The following is a 16304-nucleotide window of genomic DNA, read 5'->3' on the forward strand; positions in this document are numbered from 1 at the left end:
ATTGGTCATCCTGTTGGAGGAGTACTGCACCAATTCCATGTTGACGGCATCGGCGGAGATCTTCATGGTTTCGTTGGGTCGAAGAATGTCAGAGTTGGAGCTGCCATAAATTGGTGCTTTAGATTCACCCACTCTTCTTGGTGGTGTGGAGTCCAGTCAAACTCTGTGTCCTTCCTTATCACGTTTCATAATGCTGATGTCCTTGTTGATAGGTTCGGTATAAACTTGCCTTGGAAGTTGATGAAACCAAGAAACCCGAGCACAGCTTTCTTGTCTCTTGGCTGCTGCATGTTCTGGATTGCCGCAATCTTTTCATTATCCGGCCTCAACTCTTGCGCTGACATAGTGTCACCCGGGAAGGTCAGAGATGAGCGTGCGAAGGTGCACTTGGATTGGTTGAGTTTCAACCCAAATTGGTGAATCCCTTTGAAGAGCAATGTGGTCTTAAGAACATAAGAACTAGGAGCAGGAGTAGGCCATCTGGCCCCTCGAGCCTGCTCCGCCATTCAATTAGATCATGGCTGATCTTTTGTGGACTCAGCTCCACTTTCCGGCCTGAACACCATAACCCTTAATCCCTTTATTCTTAAAAAAACTATCTATCTTTACCTTAAAAACATGTAATGAAGGAGACTCACTGCTTCACTGGGCAAGGAATTCCATAGATTCACAACCCTCTGGGTGAAGAAGTTCCTCCTAAACTCAGTCCTACATCTACTTCCCCTTATTTTGAGGCTATGTCCCCTAGTTCTGCTTTCGCCCGCCAGTAGAAACAACCTGCCCGCATCTATCCTATCTATTCCCTTCATAATTTTAAATGTTTCTATAAGATCCCCCCTCATCCTTCTAAATTCCAACGAGTACAGTCCCAGTCTACTCAACCTCTCCTCATAATCCAACCCCTTCAGCTCTGGGATTAACCTAGTGAATCTCCTCTGCACACCCGCCAGTGCCAGTACGTCCTTTCTCAAGTAAGGAGACCAAAACTGAACACAATACTCCATGTGTGGCCTCACTAACACCTTATACAATTGCAACATAACCTCCCTAGTCTTAAACTCCATCCCTCTAGCAATGAAGGACAAAATTCCATTTGCCTTCTTAATCACCTGTTACACTTGTAAACCAACCTTCTGTGACTCATGCACTAGCACACCCAATTCTCTCTGCACAGCGGCATGCTTTAATATTTTATCGTTTAAATAATAATCCCGTTTGCTGTTATTCCTACCAAAATGGATAACCTCACATTTGTCAACATTGTATTCCATCTGCCAGACCCTAGCCCATTCACTTAACCTATCCAAATCCCTCTGCAGACTGCCAGTATCCTCTGCACTTTTCGCTTTACCACTCATCTTAGTGTCATGTGCAAACTTGGACACATTGCCCTTGGTCCCCAACTCCAAATCATCTATGTAAATTGTGAACAATTGTGGGCCCAACACGGATCCCTGAGGGACACCACTAGCTACTGATTGCCAACCAGAGAAACACCTATTCATCCCCACTCTTTGCTTTCTATTAATTAACCAATCCTCTATCCATGCTACTACTTTACCCTTAATGCCATGCATCTTTATCTTATGCAGCAACCTTTTGTGTGGCACCTTGTCAAAGGCTTTCTGGAAATCCAGATAGACCACATCTATCGGCTCCCCGTTATCTACTGCACTGGTAATGTCCTCAAAAAATTCCACTAAATTAGTTAGGCATGACCTGCCCTTTATGAACCTATGCTGCGTCTGCCCAATGGGACAATTTCTATCCAGATGCCTTGATATTTCTTCCTTGATGATATATTCCAGCATCTTCCCTACTACCGAAGTTAAGCTCACTGGCCTATAATTTCCTGCTTTCTGCCTACCTCCTTTTTTAAACAGTGGTGTCACATTTGCTAATTTCCAATCCACCGGGACCACCCCAGAGTCTAGTGAATTTCGGTAAATTATCACTAGTGCATCTGCAATTTCCCTAGCCATCTCTTTTAGCACTCTGGGATACATTCCATCAGGGCCAGGAGACTTGTCTACCTTTAGCCCCATTAGCTTGCCCATCACTACCTCCTTAGTGGTAACAATCCTCTCAAGGTCCTCACTTATCATAGCCTCATTTCTATCAGTCGCTGGCATGTTATTTGTGTGTTCCACTGTGACCATATGTCATTGACCATATGATGATGTCATCGACATATAGTTTGACCTTGAATGCCCTCCGTCATCTGCTCCATGACTCTGTGAAAGATTTTGGATGCGGAGATAATCCCGAAAGGCATGCGATTATAGCAGCATCGTCCAAACAGCGTGTTGAACGTACACAACTGTTTGCTGGAATTGTCGAGCTGCATCTGCCAGAAGCCTTGGTAAGCATCAAGTTTGGGATGATGCGAGCGTTTGCCATTTCACATGTTATCTCCTCTCGCTTGGGGGTGGGGTAGTGTTCCCTGCGAATGTTTTTGTTCAGGTCTTTGGGATCTAAACAGATTCTGAGGTCACCTGATGGCTTCTTGACACACACCAGCGAGCTGACCCAGTCAGTCAGCTGTGTGACCTTTTATATTATGCCTTGAGATTGTAGGCGTAGGAGCTCTGATTTTAGATTGTCCTGCAAGGGAGCTGGTACCCTTGTAGGTGGATGGATGCAAGGTTTTGCATCTTCCTTGAGCAAGATTTTGTACTTGCAAGGTAATGTACCCATGCCACGAAAGACGTCAGGATACTCGCTGAGTAGCAGCTGGATGGCATCTTCCAGTTGGGATGAGTCATTCGTATGCATGAATATTCTCTGGACCAGACGCAAGTCCTTGCAGGCTTGAGCACCTAGCAGCAATTTCTTTTTGTCGTCCACGATCTCGGAGCCTTTCGTGACCCTCTTATTGACTACTTGTAGGTGGCATGATCCTCTTGAGGTGATCTGGTTGCCATTGTAGTCTTTTAACTTGCATGCAGCAGGTATCATCTTGTGTGTCCCTGGGATGGATGCGAGATCTTTGCTTGTCATCAAGTTTGCGGATGCTCCCGTGTCAAGCTTGAATGTAATTGGGAAGTTGTTCACTTGCACCGTGGTGTTCCATTCACTTTTGGAGTCAATGGAATTGACGTATGAAGAAACTCAAGGTACTGCTGTTTCTTTTGTTCTTGCGCTGTGTACTTTGCTATGTTGGTTTTTAGAGTTAGATCATTTTGTTGCATTAGTGATTCACTTAAGTGTTCATCGGAGAGTCCATAGATGAATTGATCTCTGATGATGGAATCTGTTAAATCAGCATAGTTACAGCCTTGTGCTATTAATCTGAGATCTGTGACAAAATTAGAGATTGTCTCACTGTTTTTTTTGGAACCTGTTGCATAGGTTAAATCTTCCCAGGATTTCACTAGACTGTTTTACAGTGTTCTTCAAATTTTGCGAGTATCACTTGAAATTTAGTTTTGTCTTCATTTTCAACGTAAGTGAAAGAGTTATAAATGCCTATAGCTTGCTGGCCTCCCCTTGCTAGTAGCAGCACAATCTTTCTCTTGTTGGAGGCTGTGTTTAAGACAGCTATATTTGTAACTGTTGTTTAAAAAATTTCCACTTACTATTTAAGTTACCGGTAGTTTTCAGCTGCCGTGGAGCTTGCACGTGTTCCATCACATCAGTTGGTTGTCTAGGATCCAAATATTGTGAAGTCTTCCACAGTCGAGCGGTCGGGGCTTTAATTTCTGTTCTTTTTCTTTTTTTCTCTCACCTAATCTAGCTAGTATTGTTCATTTAAACCCTACTCCTGGTACCATATTTTGTTACCTTACTGTAGTGTGTTTGGTAGCACTACTGTATATAACATGCGTTACTCAATCCAGTTGCGGCAGAAGCTTTCTGCACCTTGATTAAGAAGGCTCGAAGTTGTCCAGAGGTATTGAAAGGTTTATTGAATAACAGAATTTAAAAACTGCGTGAGTTCTTACTTTAAGATTAATACCAGTAGAAAGGTTGCAACGTTTACATACAGTAGTTATGTCTGACCACGCTAGTAGCCCTGACCTAGATCTATGCTCCTGCTCTCGTCACAGTCTAATCACCAAGAGAGGCAGAGAGCCGCTTGCGTTTGGCTTTTATATCCACCAGTGTTGCCCCTAGTGAGCTTTATTTTCAACAATTCTCAAAGACCATTCAGGAACCCAGAATGAGATTATTTGGCCCAGTCAGCTGTCAGTTGCCAGAAGCTGACAAAGTTGAATCCAATTTTTCCTCCTCCCTGCCCTTTCCCCATTGTCTGGCAGTTATTTTCTTTTTAAATATATATCCACTTCCCTTTCGAAAGTTATTATTTGAAACTGCTTTCAAGCACTGCATTCCAGATCACAACGGTTTATGGAGTGAAAACACTTCTCCTTAATCTCCCGCCCCTTATTTCTGACAATCGTTTTAAACCTGAGCCCCCAGCTTATCATTTCCTTCCTGCCAGTGGGAACAGTTTCACCCAATCTATATTGCCAAAATAACCTCATTTTGAACAATTTAGTTAAAGCTCTCCTTAACCTTTGCCTTTGGGGGCAGAACGATCATGGATACGAGTCAGGAGCTTGCTGCTCTGCCCGTGACTTCCTCAGACTGACTATCTCCAGCGTATTGCCATGCTGGATGGACTTAACCTTGGTGGAATTGCAAAGCCCCTGGGCTGGACCATATTGCCGGCAGCCCGGGGGTTTCCCGACCGCGTGGGCCTGCCCCACAATGGGAAACCCCATTGACCAGCTGGCGTAACAGAGCATCTCGCCGGCGTGCTAAAACTGAAATGTGGTGGAGAATCCAGCCCCCTGTCTCACCCAACTTTCCTCATTCGGGCTGGATGAGAAAGGAGCAGTGATGTGCGCCCCCAGCTGCATCGCCCGGGAATGCCCGGGGGCAGGTTGGGAACGCCGGGGTGTTCAGTTCAGGTTGGGCTGGAAGGAGAGTGGGGGGGGGGGAGGTGACAGGTAACGCCAGGAGTGAACGGTGGGTAACGCAGGGAGCGGATGGGAGGAGTTGGAACAAGAAGGGGATGGGTGGGGTCAGACTAGGAGAAGGGTCGAGTTGGACCAGATTGGGAGCAGTCAGTGGGGTGTTGGGTTGGTTTGGACTTGGGGTAGTGGGTGTCAGGGTCGGGTCAGACCGGGAGTGGGGGGCCGGGTTGGACCAACATGGGCAGGTCGGATCAGATGGGAGGAAGAAGTGGAGTTGGGTTGGACCGGGAAGTGCAGAGGGATGGGGATGATGTAGTGGATCCGCTGGGAGGACATGGTGTGTGGGTTGTGCCCTGTGTGGGGTATCGGTCTGGATGCTTAAATAGTTACTCTGGAGTTGGACGTGATAATTTTTCCTTCTAACTCTTTCAGAGCAACTATCTGGGTAAAACTGGCAGAACCATCCAAAGTTAGCCATTTAAATTCCTTCTGTCGGATGGTTTCCAGTCCAGTGCAATTGTGCAGGGGGAGTTAGCACTTCTGGGAAATTGCCAGAAAAACCCTCACTTGGCACCTTCCCAGAGGGATTCACAACACATCATTAGGATACCCACTAAATGTGACACTGGGAAACCTGGTAGGTATGTTAATTCAGAGATTCTGAGCACAGAAAAGAGCAACATAAGATCTAGCAAAAGCTTTATTCTTTATAAAGTTTCATCCCCATTTCCAGGATGGAAACGTGTGATGCTGTGCCTCGGAAACTGCACCAGAAACACATGAGCAGAGGGACGTACAATACAATGTTCTGAAAACCGGCAACCACAGAACCAATGCTATGCCAGACTTCAGATTGTGCTGTTTGGCCAAGCCTGGCGGGGTCAAGGGTCATCTAGAGTATGGGAAGAGACCAGCTCCCAAGCTGCAGAGCAGACAATGTCTGGTGCTGCACCAGTGCAACACCCAGCTGAATTGTCCAAGTAAGTTTGCTGCTTACAGCTATTTTTGAGACATCGTACTGTATTGTCAAATCGGGTACAACTCATGGGAAGAGAAGCCAGGAGAGGTCCAATGAAATACATCATTAATTTTTTTACTTTCCTTGTGGAATCTCTTTTTAAGGCCTCCCCAGCTCCATGCTTGATCTCAAGACACACTGGAAACCCCCCACCCCGCAACCCAACATACCTAAGTGCTGGGAAGTGTTTCTTTAGTTTGTTCAAGTGGGTCCAATTGTCTCGCATTCTGGTTCCCACCCAGCTGTCACTTCCCACCGATCGGAGCCAAGAACTGACCGGGGCCATACAAATCACGCCCAAGAGGTACCATCACCCACACTTCACACTGCCAAGGTCAATGGAGGCTGCAGCTTTTCCCAGCCCTGTCCGCGTGTTCTTTGTTCTTCGCACCATTAATTTCACCTTGGGTTGCATGTTTATCATTACTGGGGTTTTTTTAATGTTAAAGTTTTTCATAAGAAATTTGCCTTTTCGAGGTCCCAGGTTCGATCCCGGCTCTGGGTCACTGTCCGTGTGGAGTTTGCACATTCTCCCCGTGTTTTGCGTGGGTTTCGCCCTCACAACCCAAAGATGTGCAGGGTAGGTGGATTGGCTACTTTAAATTGCCCCTCAATTGGTAAAACTGAATTGGGTACTCTAAATTTAAAAAAAATGAAATTTGCCTTTTAGCAAATTACTAGCACTTCATTCTTACAAATTGTGATGGCAATTCGACTCATCAAAGTAACATATTGCAGACTTTGTGGTATGCTCTATTTACTAGTTGCAAGGACTGGTTTAATTTGATAGCCATTTCATTATAAAACAATGGGAAGTCAAAAAATAATCAGTTGGTGTTTACATGACATATTCTCAGGCTCTTAAGGCACTCTGAAGGAGGTGGAAAGAAACGCAATTGTCATTATTGGTACACAAATGTTGCCAACAAAAATTATAATAAGAAGCAGTGAAGGTCTCTGTTCCTTACCATTGTATCTGAAGGACAAACATTTTACATGGTACTGTAGGGCACTTCTACTGACTGATTTTTGTTAAAGCTAAGTGAGTGTTTGAAAAACAGAATCACCAATTTTATCCTTAAAGGCTGCATTGTTGTTAATTTCTGTGTCAGTTGAAGAACATAAGAACATAAGAACTAGGAGCAGAAGTAGACCGTCTGGCCCTTCGAGCCTGCTCTGCCATTCTATAAGATCATGGCTGATCTATTCGTGGTCTCAGAACCACTTACCCACATTCTCGCCATATCCCGTAATTCCTTTATTTTTCAAAAAAACATCTACCCTATCTTTAAATATATTCAATGAAGTAGCGTCTACTACTCCTTTCGGTAGGGAATTCCGTACTGTAACCACCCTCTGGGTGAAGAAGTTCCTCCTTGATTCAGTCCTAAATCTGCTCCCCCTAATCCTGAGGCTATGCCCTCTTGTCCTACTTTCACCTACCAGTGGAAACATCCTTTCTACTTCTATCTTATCCATTCCCTTCAAAATTTTATATGTTTCTATTAGATCCCCCCTCAACCTTCTGAATTCCAGTGAATATAATCCCAATCTACTCAACCTCTCCTCATACGATAACCCCCTCAACTCCGGAATCAGCGTAGTGATTTGTTTCAAACTGTTGAACGGAAGGCTCTCCATTGGAAACTGACCACTTTGAGATCAGTTGTAATGTGGCCTCTATTGTATTATATCCCTTGGAGATGTACAGAGGTGACACACACCAGGTTCTATGTTTGAACAGGACTTTATTACAAAAACTTTTTAAAAACAGCCAAAAGCTTCCAGCTTATATTTAGTTTGTGTTTCTTTGTAACCACACTCTGGCTAACAGCATAGAAAATAGTCAACAGACACATAATCAACACTGACCAATTGAACACAACAGCCTGAGTGCAAAGCAAAGCTCCTTCAACCACTTCCATAAAATGTGCCTTAGTCCCATGCTCAGGGGAGTAGCATTCAGGTACATTTGCAACAGCCTGGATTCCCTTCACTTCAATACTTGTCATTCTTCTGGCTTCTCTCTTCAATGACAAAGATAGATAGGAAAGCAAATTGTGAGGACACAAAGGGGATGCAACGGGATATAGATATGTTGCGTGAGTGGACATCAGATTTAGCAGATGGAGTGTAATGTGTGAAAGTGTGAGGTTGTTCGCTCTGGTGAGAAGACTGGAAAAGCAGAATGGAGGGACTCCAGAATGCTGTGGGGCAGAGGGGTCTGGGCGTCTTTGTACATGAGTCACAAAAGGTTAATATGTAGGTACAGCAAGCAATTGAGAAGGTGGATAAAATGTTAACCTTTGCAAGGAGGTTGGAAAGTCTTGTTACAGCTATACAGAGCATTGGTGAGACCACAACTGGAGTACTGGGTAGACTTTTGATAGCCTTGCTTAAGGATGATATATTTGCATTGAGGGAGAGCGGAGGAGATTCACTGGGTTGATTCCTGGGATGATAAGAGGTTGCCTTATGAAGAATGGTTGAGCAAGTTGGGCCTAAATTCATTGGGATTTAGAAGAATGAGAACGATTCTGAGAAGGCTTCACTCTGTTGATAGCTGGGATGAAAGGTTATTAACCCTTTGGAATTTCCTGTCCACAGAGGGCAACGGAGACTGGGTCACTGAATATATTCAACGCTGAGTTAGACAGATTTTGGTTCGGCAAAGTGCCGGGAGTCAAGGATTATGGGAGGGGGCAGGGAGGAAGGTGACATTAAGGCGGCAATCAGATCAATCATGATCTTATTGAATGGTAGATCAGGCTTGAAAGCCGATTGGCCTAGTCCTGCTCTTATGTCCCTATATTTTTTGTCTTTATTCATTCTTGGGATGTAGGCGACACTGACAAGTCCAGACTCATTTGCCCATCCCTAGTTTTCTTTGAACTGGCAATTTCAGAGGACAGCTTTGAGGCAACGACATGTAAGTTTGAACCACTCGGGGTTCAACTAGAGTCAGTCACCATTCCCGAGACTAGCTTTCAATTCCACATTTATTAATTGAGTTTAAATTCCTCCAGTTGCCATGATGGGATTTGAACCCATATCCCTAGAGTACTAATCCAATGACATTACCACAATGTCACCATTTTCCCTATTTTTCTATAATCTGGAGCTGAATCAGGCACAGAGGCAATTAGAAAAACTTCAATTTTTGCTTGAGGTTTTTCCAATTCAAGCTGAGTTTACCATACATTTTGAAGGGTTCTGGTTTGTTCACAGCCTCCATGTTGCTCTCAGTGTTTTCTATCAGATTCTGAGATGTGTAGCTGTGCGATTATTTTTTCTTTCTTGTTGCCTTAATGCTTATTCTTTATGAACACATTTCTGGTACCATGTGGTGATCTCTGTGAGGTTGACTTCAGGATGGAAACTGTAGTGATCACAAAGACACTTGAACTTCTTTAAATGAACTAAACTAATTTTATTTACACTACTTGATTTAGAGTTTGACACTCATTCCTCTGGTAAACAAATATTATTAAACTACACTCATTAACGCTATCTCTATATTCTAACTACAATTCTACTCTATCTTACTGGCTCTATAATGCACTCTACTCCAGTCTCCTCGAAACTCTAATCTACCCTCTCCAGCTCACTCTCCCAGAAATCTAAGAGTCAGTGCAATTTATAGTACTGTCCCTTAGCTCCCTCTAGTGGCTAGTTTTAACATACCATTAACTCTTCACATGCTGTACATTTGTATAATGTCACACCCTATATCTTATAACCTAACCAATAGGACAGTGCTAACTCATGAGGTAAATATTACTGAAAAACACCCAAAATTCACAAATCCTTCACCTCCCCATCAACAGGAAACTGACTGAATTCTGAAAGCTGAAAAAAGGAGCTTTTCTCATGTGCCTATGCCCCTGGAATCTCACAGACCAGGAAAATCCAGAGTTCAGTTGCTGTGCTGTGCTATGTGAACTGATTTCAATAGATGTGCCATTGTTAACTTTGCTGTAACTGGTCAAGATGGAAAATTGGCCTCTTATCCACTCTCTGCAGTTGAAAGGTACACATATGTGAATGTTAAAGTGAGCAGGGGGTTGACCTCGACTCTGATGATCCCGATGATAGTCTGTTCACACTCTGCAGGCTCACACATAAAGAATGGACAATTGGGTGAGATACCACAAACTGGCTTGAACGTTTGGAATGGTATACCAGATGGGGCATAGGTCAATCTGCTCTTTAATTGTCAGTGAAAAATGGAATGCAACCAATTTCTGTGTTTGTAGGAGCATGGGGAAAGAAAACCCACAGGAACAAAGCTCCCAGAAATATGACACGTGCAGAGCAGTCACACTGCAGTTAGTCCTGAGTTGGAAAATTTCCTCAGAGCTTTTTTCTTTCTTTTTTATAAATTTAGGGTGCCCAATTCATTTTTTCCAATTCAGGGGCAATTTTGCATGGCCAATGTACCTACCCTGCACATCTTTGGGTTGTGGGAGCGAAACCCACGCAGACACGGGGAGAATGTGCAAACTACACACGGACAGTGACCCAGAATCGAACCTGGGACCTCGGCGCCGTGAGGCAGCAGGGCTAACCCACTGTGCCACCGCGCTGCCCCCTCAGAGCCACCCTCGCTCCATCACTGAACCTTTAACAAGAGATTTACGCCGCACTTCCGCCAAAGTTACACCAGCAGAGCAGTAGTGGCTCCAGAATAATTCCTAGCCCTTGAGCAGGATTCTCCAGTCTGTCAGCCGGTTTTCCTGGCCGGCGAGCCCTCGCCGGCCGTGGGAGTCTCTATCCCCCCCCCCCCCCCCCACCGGCCAAAGGGATTTCGCATTGTGGCCACCCCACGCTGCCGGGAAACCCACGGGCGTAGCTGTGCTGCCAGCACAATGGAGAATCCCGCCAACAGAGAATACCCCTGCTTATGTTTTCAATATGCCTGCCTCATTAAATTATGGGCGCAATTCTCCCAAAACATGTGTAAGTCTGGTTTCCAGCAAGAATTGTGATGTGATTCCCGTTGGGTGGACCAGCGAGATCCAGATCACAATCCACCCGCACGTCGAATGTTTTTCGGGGGGGGGGGGGTGGAGGGGCCGGTTTTGCACCAGCACTGAGAGGGAGAGGTCCTAAACACGCATAAAGCCCGACTTCACAGAGATCGGGACGCTATTTGTAAAAGGTGTCTCAATCTTAAAGTGACACTAAAGGACCTCCCCCCACCATCCACCACACTAGGACGTCGCCTCCCCACAACCTGAATCGTCGACATCAACCCACTCTCCACCCTTCTCCCCATTCCACCCCCCCCTAAGGATCCATGGCAATGGAGCATCGGAGCCTTTCCTCTGTTCAGGCCATTCACCCAATCACCGATATCAGCCCCCCCCCCACCCCTCCCTAGGTGAGCGACATTCCACTATGGGTTTGCCCCCCCCTTCATGGCCCCCCCTTCATGCCTCCCTTTCATGCTCCCCCTTCACACACCCCTTTCATGGCCCCCTTTCAGGTTCCACCCATTTTAGGTCACGGCCCTTGGCAGTGCAAACCTAGTGCCCCTAGTGCCTGGCAGTGCCAGGGTGCCAGGGGTCCAGGGCACTGCCCTGCCATGTCCCCAACCACCTGGGTGCTACATTGCCCGAGGGATCCCCACCATGGTCATCATGGCTGGTCTCTGGTGGCGGGTGGGAGAAGACCAGGAGGCAGGAGAATCTGGCTTCAAATAGTCCGAGCACATTTAAATTCGGATTTAATTATGCTAATCTGGTTCATGCCCAGAGAAGGCGTAAACCAGATTACGTCAACTGGAGTGAGCGAGAGCACCGGGCATTGTTCAGCATCATGCGCATACGTTTCAGCTTTCTCCCGCCATTCTCCCAACATGACTGGATTTGCGCTGGGTGCAGCGCATCTGGATAATCACCCCCTAGAAGTCAAGCGCAAATTGATAAAATACAGGAGCAGAATTAGGCCATTTGGCCCATCGAGTTCGCTCTGCCATTCGATCATGGCTGATCAGAGGAATAAAATGAATCTGTGGCAATATTATGGAAAATGACTGCAATGAAAGCACTTACAAAGATTTTCTAGGTTGTGTTTACTCTGGGTAAGTTGGAGAAGATGACATTGGAACGTCTACAGCACATTTAAGCACTAACAGTTGATACATTGGGCGGGATTCTCGTAGCCCGAGGCTGAAATCGGGATCAGCGATTGGGCAGACGATGGACTCCGACACCGGATCCGGTGCAGGTGCCGGTTTGACGCTGGTTTGCAAACTGGCATCATTGAGACGCGCGCTGCGCGCAGTTGCAAGGCTGTTGCCGGGTCATTGGCCGGCCTGTCAATGATGCTCCGCCCCCGGTGGGCTGGGTTCCCGACAGCACTGGCCACCTGTGGTCGGTTGCAGACGGCGTCCAGTGTCGCACACATGGCTGGAATCCATGCCGTTGGCTGGCGGGCTTCTGCTGGGGCTAGGGGAGGGGGGGGGGAGTGGTGGTGGAGGGGGGGGGGGGGTTGAGGGCAGGGGTGGACTGTAGGATCGAGCACGGCCGGCGCCACGTTTTTCGGAGCGACAGGTGCAGGTAGTCAGCCCTGTGCATGCACAGCCCGTGATCCGGCCATTCTCCAGCCATTTTCCACATGATCCATGCGTGGTTCATGCGGCGCCAGTGCTAGCCTCTCACCGATACCGGAGTCGGTTAGGGATCCGTGCCGATTTTCCTGTCGTGAACCTCCCACAGATTCTCCATGGGCGCCGGCACTTAGCCTCAGAAATGGAGAATTCCGCCCAATGGCTTTTTGGTATTTTCTATTAGCCTGTCTTTATTTTTCTAGATCCAACCTGACAATCTATGAATCAAAGTGACCTAAATCACATAAAACAGGAGTTTCGTCAACCTAAATTCAAAGAACGAACCTCTCAAAGATTTTCCCAAATTTCAGCAGGGCAATAGGATTAAAACAAAGAATGATAAAGACTCTTGTCCAAAAAGGATCATTTACTTTTTTTTCCTGAGATGCCGACTGTCCTGCTGTTGATCCCAGCACTCAGTGATCTTTTAGAATTCCGAATTTTCTTTAAACTCACCTTTTAGCGTAACCTTCGTTTTTCCTCCTCTTCATCCTGCCTCTTCAATTTAGCTTTTCAACTTCTATTTTTCGGAGCAAGCCCACTCTCTTCTAAACAGATGCCCGGGACTGTTGTAAACTTAAGTTGTCGCCGCCAGTTATTTGCGCTGTAACATGTTCTGGCCACAGGAATTCTGAGTAGTTAAAGCAGAGTATTTTTCTCTGCGTCGCAATTGCGTTTCATACTCTCCTGATAATATTGTTCTCTGCTGCAGCCAGCTGTCAGTTTAGCTCATAAGCCTGCAAAGCTACTGAAAACAGTGAACAGCACCTCAAAATGTCTATCTCCCTTCAGCCTTTATTTTATTACGGCTGTCAGCCAGGGAGGGATACTTGCATTCAGCGGCAGACTAGCAACAGGCTAAAAAATCATTTTAAAAACAGTGGCTGATATGAAACCTGTCTGCAGCTGTCTTGTTGTATTCAGTGGTGCATTGGGATGCGACAGGAATTGAGGCGAAGGTTTCAGAAAATAGGCTGCGATACTTGTTGAACGAAGGTCCATGGGGGGTGTCTGTGCTCGAGTATCAAAGTGCATGCACAGACTTGTCCCATGGCCGGCCTTATGAATGTTGCAGCAACCGTGCGTAGCAGGTGATTGTTAAACTTGTGTCTGGACCTCTTGCAGCAACAGACAGAGTTCTGGCTAAATGACATAATCTTCAGGGGAACAGTATGTAATGATTTGCTGCCAGTAACTCCAGAGAGGGCTTTCGGAACCAACTTGAAAGAATGTTAAAGTCTAAACAGCTCCCAGTGTTCCATATATAAATGTGTAAACGTGTGTTTTATTGGGGGTTGGCAACCTTTACTCTGATCTTCTGGGAACTGACAAGATTGACCACATCTCTGACCTAACGTGGAGAATACCTTTGTCAAGTGATCCACTTTTCCAGAGAGCAAAATGATTTTGTTCTTTTTGAAAAAATGTTTTGTTCAACACTTTAATATTTTTACACGAACAGTACCCGACGTCCATCACCCCCCCCCCCCCCCCCCCCCCCCCCCCCCCCCAACATTACCGTTTGGCTGCAACTAGGTCTCCAATATCTAAAATGAACAACCCCCAGCTCTCCTTGAAACGCTCATCCGCCCCCTCAGAGCCAACTCCACCTTTTCCAAGGACAGAAACACCAACAGATCCTCCGGCCACGCCGAGGTACTGGGAGCGGGTGGGGGGAGATGGGGGCGGGAGTTGCTGACCTCCACCCTAACAAGACCTGGCTGCGAGCAATCAATGAGGTGAACGCTAAAACGTCCGCCCCAGGTCCCGTCTGCAACTCTGGCAGGTCTGACACCCCCAATATGGCCTCTAAGGGACCTGGCTCCAATTACGCATGCATTACCTCGGACACGGTGCTGAAAAATGACACCCAATATTTCACTAACTTCAGTCAGGACCAGAACATACGGACATGGCTGGATGGGCCCCTCCCACACTGCTCGCAACTATCCTCCACCCCCTCAAACAGCCGGTTCATCCTATCCCTCGGTAAGTGTGCCCTATACACCACTTTTAGTTGAATCAACCCTGGCCTCGCACACGAGGTCGAGGCACTGTCCCTTGGCAGCACTTCTCACTTTCAGCAGGGACCAGAAGATCCCAGTGGAGGGCGTGGCCAAAATATCTCAGCCTCTCTTATCGGTGGCGCGGTAGCAGAGTGGTTAGCACTGTAGCTTTGCAGCGCCAGGTTCCCAGGTTCGATTCCTGCTTGGGTCACTTTCTGTGTGCAGTCTGCTCCGTGTCTGCGTGGGTTTACTCTGGGTGCTCCGGTTTCCTCACACAGTCCAAAGATGTGCCAGTTAGCTGGAGTGACCATGACAAAATTGTCCTCAATGTCCAAAAAAGTGGGGTTACTGGGTTATGGGAATAGGCTGGAGGTGTGGGCTTGGGTAGGGTGTCATTTCCAAGGGCCGGTGCAGACTCGAATGGCCTCCTTCCGCACTGTAAATTCTATGATTCTCTCTTCTTCCTTTCTCAACAGTGACTTTCCTATCACTCACATTTATTAGATTAACACTGGCTTCTGTGGAGTGGAATCTGGGAAGATGTCCGCCACAAATGTATCTGGGTGCTGAAGAGCAGCGTTTTTCAAATTTCCTGGAACCCACTTTTACCATCCGGCCGACCTTCGCGACTCATGCCGGCCGACTTTCACAACACATCATTTTAACCGACCTTTAATGTGGCAGGTGAGCCTGCTTGGTCCTTCTTCCAGGCCCATCCCTAACTCTTCCTACCACTTGGCCTTAATCCCTTGTACAGAATCCTTGTCCTCCTTCATAATCCTACTATAAATGGCTGAGACGACCCCACTCTCCAAATCACCCCTCCCCCGCCACGGCAACACACCTCTTCCAACAACAAGGAGGGCGGTGCCCCCCCAAAACACGGGCGGGAAGGCCTTCTTGCAAAATTCCAGTGCAAAGTGAATTTGATGAGTGGGAATCATAAAATCATAGACTGGTTACAGCGGAGAAGTTGGCACACGGCCTGTCATGTCCGGCCTGGCTCTCTGCAAGATCAACTCAGCTCGTTCCACTCCTCTGCCTTTTCCCGGTAAGCCTGAAAATGCTTTCTCTTCAGAAAATTGTCCAGCTAGAGAGCCACTTTTTTTTTTGCTTCATCTTGTTCTCTATCTGTTTTTTTATCCAGGGAGCTCTGGCTTTATTTTCCTACCTATCCATCTTATGGGAATGTACCTCAGCTACGTGAGATAAAGGGCCACCTCAGCTAGACCCTTAAAGACAACCCATTGTTCCGTTAGTTTTACGTGCCAATCTTTTTCAAAAGTCGTACTTGCATGAATCAGATTCACTCACGGAAATGTGAATTATCCTGTCCCTGCATCCATTTTAAAGTTTATGGGACAGAAAGTCCTAAATTCTCTACATTGTGAAACGTGCATTTTAACCACTTATTTCATTGGGGGTGGGGGTGCGCTGCCCCATTTTCCAAGAATGTTTTGCTAAACCACATTCACTTCAGTCTTTCCCCTTGTTTTATCTATTATAATAACAATTATGCTTCAAGAAATACCGCATTGGCTGTAAAATGCTTCGGCCTGTCATGGGGGATACGGCAAACTAGCCACAAGTCTATCAACTTTCAGCAGGGGCCAGAAGATCCCAGTGGAGGGCGTGGCCAAAATATCTCCGCCTCTCTTATCGGCGGCGCGGTAGCAGAGTGGTTAGCACTATTGCTTCACAGCGCCAGGTTCCCAGGTTCGATTCCCGATTGGGTCACTTTCTGT

This window comes from Scyliorhinus canicula, chromosome 14 (assembly GCF_902713615.1).
Source record: "Scyliorhinus canicula chromosome 14, sScyCan1.1, whole genome shotgun sequence".
Taxonomy (NCBI): domain Eukaryota; kingdom Metazoa; phylum Chordata; class Chondrichthyes; order Carcharhiniformes; family Scyliorhinidae; genus Scyliorhinus; species Scyliorhinus canicula.